Source organism: Embiotoca jacksoni, unplaced genomic scaffold (genome assembly GCF_022577435.1).
Source record: "Embiotoca jacksoni isolate LCO1_2020_lvr unplaced genomic scaffold, fEmbJac1.0.p SCAF_23, whole genome shotgun sequence".
NCBI lineage: Eukaryota > Metazoa > Chordata > Actinopteri > Embiotocidae > Embiotoca > Embiotoca jacksoni.
In genome coordinates, this window is record NW_027185374.1 from 5527512 (window position 1) to 5533671 (window position 6160).

Below are 6160 nucleotides of genomic sequence, written 5' to 3' on the forward strand. Positions count from 1 at the left end.
GACTGTTTTCGTCTGTAAATTCATTGAGAGAAACAAAACACAGGCAAATTGTCTTTGCGTGTTCACGTGCTGAAACATGATCTTTGATCGTAGACGATGCTTCATATATGGATGTTGCTGCAAAGAAGCAGCCATGAGCAACGAGAACAGATTAAAAGACCGTAATAAAGGTTTTGTTTTAGTACACTATAAATTGAGTATACTTAACATGACTTAATTGAACTTGTATCTTTGGGGCAGCCTGGGCTTCAGTTTGTACCAGTACAACATGAAGATCAACTCTCTGGAGATAATGAGATTATGTACTGCAACTTCCTTATCTTTGGTCCAAAATTTAACAAAATACTTGAACAGCAGAAAGACTTTGGTGGTGCATTCGAGTTCTTGTAATTACTATAATTAACCCCTGGCCTGTGAACGAAACAGGAAAGTGCTGTGAAAAAGGTAATGTTTTGTGAAACTGGTAAAAAAAAAAATTAGCTGTTCGAAAGGTGCCAACAAGGTCAGATTTAGACATGTTCTCTGCAGCTGCATCACTGAAACATGATAATAATCAAAAGGATGCATGTTCGCTGTAATGGGCTGCACGTTTGAAGCAAGTTTCAAAATGTGGCAGGGTTGTTTTTACGGAAGGTAGAAAATAAATAAAAAAACCTGCAATACACTCTGAAAAACAGTTGACAGCGGTGTTGAATAATTTATAATAAATTAACTAAAAAAAAAATAATGTGGTTTGCAGCTAAGGTGGTTATTAATCATTGTTTTGCAGTGACAGTTTTATTTAGATTTTTATGGTGCATATTTGTGTTTATTGTCTGTGATGGGATGTGCTCAGCCATTAGAAAGAGGAAGGTGACAGGAAAGAGGAAGCTAAGGATTTATTGATGCAGCCTCGTCTTTGTGTGTCCTTTGTGTGTGTGTGTGTGTGTGTGTTAATAACGGCTCCAATTAACACGCTGCAAAAACATCAGCAAATGAACCTGTGAGCATCCTGCGGCTGTTTGCAACTGACCAGGCATGTCTGTGAGTGACCTGGTGTGAGTATGTGAGTACATGTGTGAATGAGCAGCACAGACATGACGAAATGTATTAACTCACTGGAAGAAAAAAAAAAATATAGACATATATATTTCTCAAAAATGGATGTTTTTGTTCAGAGAAGTATGATGTTTTGGTCTCTTTTATATAAAGCCTTAAAAGCAGTTTGAACCATATTCAATTTGGTTCCTTTATCTAGGCATTAAAGATTAAAATAATAATCCGTCTTTACTCTGCTTTGCCTCAATCCAAAAAAAAAAGTCACTGTGACCAAAATTTACAGATTTACAAAATCTGCTCAGATATTTTCTTTATTATAAACATTATTATTATTATTATTGCAAAGATCATTCATCAATTCCCCACTGCTTATCCAAGCTCAGGTCGTAGTGGCAGCAGGTTGAGCGGGTTAGCCCAGATGTTCCTCTCCCCAGCAACATTTTCCTGCTCCTCCTGGGGTATCCCAAATGTCCCCACACCAGATGATATATATATATATATATATATATATATATATATATATATCCTTCCAGGTTGTTGTGGGTCTGCCCCAGGGTCTCGTACCAGTTGGACGTGCCTAGAAAACCTCCAATGAAAGCTGGCTCCGCGCTCCTGCCCCTATCTCTAAGGCTGAGTCTGGCCGCCCTGCGGAGGAATCTCATTTCAGCCGATTGTATGCGCAATGTCGTTCTTTGGGTCGCTACCTAAAGCCCATGTAAGTGAGGGCCGGAACGTAGATCGACTGGCAAATCGAAAGCTCCTCCTTCACCAAAACTGTGCGGCGCGATGCCTGCTTTACTGCTGAAGCCAAAACCATCCGGCCCTCAATCGTGAACAAGACCCTTTAGACGCTTGAACTCCTTCACTTCATCTGCAAACATCCGCAGCTGTCTAAATGTTCCTCACCTGTGAAGAAACTTCCAACGCCGCGCTTGCGCAGAGCGCCTGCAAAGAAGTTTTTAAGTGAAGTCCAGGCAGATAAAACAGCTCGAATATGCCCAAGCTTTTGTTTTGGTCGGAGGGAAGCTCAGCGACGCAAGTTTTTGTCACGTGATAATGTTTCATTGACGGTTATTTTGTCGTGTCCCAGTGATTTATTCTATCCAGTGATCATCATTTCTTCCGAGCAGTGTGGCTGATTTCTATTGTTCAAAATTGTTCATTTTGTCCTTGGGCAGTTTTCACCCATAGCAACAGTCGATAATGAGGGAGGACGTGTGTTTTTTTTTTTTTTTTTTTTTTTTTTTTTTCTCGCTCCTTTAATCAGTAATGATGAAGATGAGAATGTTGTTCACTCCCCTTCGTCGCCACACACATTACCATCTGGTCCCACACACGCTGCTGAGCAGGTGGGACTCTTATCAAAGTGAATTCAAAATGGTTACAGTCATCCAAATTAGTCACCAGCACTTGCTCGAGTGAGCCCCGACTGGTCACTGCGTCGTTCCAGTGTAAGAATAAGCTTTCCTTTTGTTCTCCAATGTCTATTCTACAGTATTCGTTCGATTACCAATTTATAATCGTGAACATTTCATTTAAAATAGTTCAACTGTCTCGTTTCTCCGGTGACTTCAGCGCACTGATAACTGCACTAAGTTATTCTGTGTGTGACGGTTTTAATGTTTCGGAACAGAGCAGCTATAATCAGCTGGGGAGACACAGACGGCCATCCGCAATCAGTCGAGGACAGAACAGTTTAAACTTGCACACAGCCGCAAAGTGCACTTGTGTGATATTTGTAGATTTGTCACCGTTTTGCGTATTCCCAATTTACGTGATGTAAATACTGTGAAATAAAGAGAGATTTATCTGACAGTGAACGGCTTCTTCAGCGCTGTGTGAACTTGTTTTGCAGTGGCTTGAACTGAATATCCGTTAAATTACATACATGTAAAAGTCTCACGCTGCAGCTTTAAGGCTGAGGTTCCTTTAGCGTATTTGGCTCGAAGCCCCTTAAAAAAGCAGAGTGCACTTGTCAGCCCTCATCGCAGATTAGTGTAGACGCGCAATATCTTGTGAGCAGTTCAAACAAACCGATTTCCTTTTGCAGCGTTTCATTTGAACCTGATGCTGCCCTCTTTCTTCTCGTCCATCTGTCTCTGTCTTCCACAATAATCCTAATAACCGTGCAGTTGACAATAATTATGTTAGTCAGTAATTGCTTCCTCTCTGGCATCATTACACTCCACACAGACCTTCTCTAACTACACGCACGTACACTTGTCTTATTTATGCGAGATGAATAGCATCTTAACTTTATTTCTCCTCTGATTCGAGGACATCTCCAACATGAAACGGGCGTGATTTAAGGAAAACACCTGCTGCCACTTTTGTCAACCGATCACTCCTTGCTGCTTCCCACCTCACCTCACCCCCCTCCTTACCTCCCTCCCCTCTCCTCCCTCTCCTCTGCTCCATCTCTCTGCTCCTTGTCAAAGAAATAAGATAGTTGGATGAGAGAACGGCAGGGTTAGGAGATCATCATCACACACACACACACACACACACACACACACACACACACACTCACACACAGATATACTTCAAGGAGAGCAAACGCCCGCCACACACACACACACACACACACATTCACTTCCATCCAGATGCATCCGGTTACCATGGCAACCCCAGATGAGGAAATAGCGTGGTCTGTGTTTGTCCGTGTGTGTTTAGCTCAGAGTGTGCAATTTAACATCTGCATGACTGCTGCATGGAGATTACAAGGCTGCGTGTGTGTGTGTGTGTGTGTGTGTGTGTGTGTGTGTGCGTGCGTGTGTGTCTTTTTGTGTTTGTTTGAGGGGCAGGGAATCAAAACAGCGTTTCTTTGTACAGCGTTACCTTTTATGACTTTAAAATAAAACCAACTGGTTCAGTGTGTAGCTGTAGCATCTTGATGCACAGCAACATTATAGAAGGGAGGGGGAGAGTGAGGGGGAGAGGGGAGGGGGAGGGAGGGATGTTTTCTAATCTGGTTAAGGAAGTGATGATTTACAAATCCAACCAATTGCTTACTGGCAAGTAGATGAATTATAAATTAAAGGAGTCGGGGGCGAGATGTAGGTGTTCTCTGAGACAACCAGATGCACACGTATACATATTTAAATCATCTTAAAATTGATTTGCTCCACAAAATGATGACAAATGTTCTGCAGTTTGCACATCCAAAACAAATGTATTTGTATTCATGGTGTGCTGCTGGTCTCTTAACAGTCACACCAGCAGCTCTTTGAGGCTGCAATTAAGATTACCGTGGTGCTGAAGTAGTGCTTTAAGATAGACGCCAACAAGCTTATGTTTAGCAGGTGGTATTTACTGTGTTCACCATCTGAATTTGGCGAGTTAGAATGCTAACATTTCCTAATGAGCATATAAGTATAGCCAAGCCTGATGGGAATGGGTCACCATTTCTGACAATTGGTCCCGTGGGGTAATTTTAAATGTGTGTACCGAATGTCACGGCAATCAATCAAATAGTTGTTGAGGAATTTCTGTGAACACGCTGTGGCACCACAGGGGGGCGTAGAGGCAAGATTCAGGGATAAAACAGGAGTCTCGGACGTTATCCGTGTAACAAAAAGTGTCCTTTAATAAGCAGGTCGGGGTAAAGGGGGACGAGGCCAAATTTAACCAAAGACTCCTCCCGGTCGGGGTCGTCGCCTTCGGTCTGCACCGTGTGAGAGAGGATTCCTCCTCCCTGTTAGGGCAGAGCGGAGGAGAGCGATGAGTCCGCTGTATTACCTCCGATCCGACGCCGCCCCTCTCCAACGGTGCGGGGGGGATCCTTGTAGTCTTCTTCTGCATACTGTTCTCTCAGTTTGTCTCCTCTCCGAGCTCCTTTGACATCTTCAGTCTTCCGTCTTCACTCTGGACCAGCCCGCAGGACTGTCTCCTCAGTCCGTCTCCCCCTCTGTTGCTCAGCTCTGTGAACATATTACTCACTCCCTCCACTTAGCTGATGGCCTGCAGGTGTGACCTGCACTGGATAATAGATTCCCTCTATCGCCTCCCCCAATCTGAGCTTGGGTAGCCGCCTCCTGGGCTGTTGTCTGCTCGGCTCTTCCCCCCGGTTTGCCACAACGCAAATGTCAACATCATTGTGGCACTCGATGAAAAGTCAGAAGATCACCAAGGTCAATTGGTCAATGGGGAACAAAAACATCCCCATTACATCCCAGATCCCTAGTAGCATGTTGTATGCTGCACTTTCAGTCCTGCAGGTTTGGTTTGATGAACATGTACCCTGTCCAGTGTTTTGCGAGGAATCTAAGATTAGTTTGCGAAAGGGTTGCATCCCTTTATCACATGTATTGACTGTGAGTGGCAGGCAGTGAAGATAACTGGAGCAGACTCTGCTTATTTTCCTTTAAAGGTATAACGTGTCCCTTTTCTGCACTAAAATGTCTAAAAACAACTGGACTTGCGTGATACTTTGTTGAGCATTGATTTTTTTTTTTTTTTTTCCCCTCTTGATTCCAACAATGTTGTTTCTATTAGGCTGGTGACAGATTGGATCAGCCGGAGGGTCGCTCTCCCTGGGATCTGTTGTTTTGTTGTAAGAAGGTTAAGGTCAGGAACCAGTTGGAAGACATGGAAAACACCAATCACAGCAGCATCGAGCGAGTTTAGAGCAACAGTGAAGACAATAGGTCCCGTGATCCCATACTTTTGTTATTGTTTTGATTAAGAGACCTGTACACTGTATATATATATATTTTTTGTGTCTGATAGCTCAGCTGAATGATATGGAATTTGTTTTTCTATACGCGTGAACATACGGGGGTTGCAGTATTTGTTCAGGAATCTGAGCATCGATTTTGTCTACATGTACAGTATGTGCTGCTTTCCTGATGTTCGGTTTCATTTCCAAAGAACAAAACAGTACAATAAAACTAGGCGCGGTTTTTGAACTCAAAACTTGAACGAGGAGTATAGGTATGAAGCAGAAGTAATTTGTGGGCCCAGAATCGATGCAGGATGACACATTAATAGTGTGCACCAGTCCATCTCCAGCTCATAAGCTGCCGTGCTAAATTTAAAACCTGCCCTTCCCACGCCAACGTGAGCAGAGCTGAGAGAGAGAAACGCATATGTAACGACAGCTTTACTCGACCGTGCCGTGATA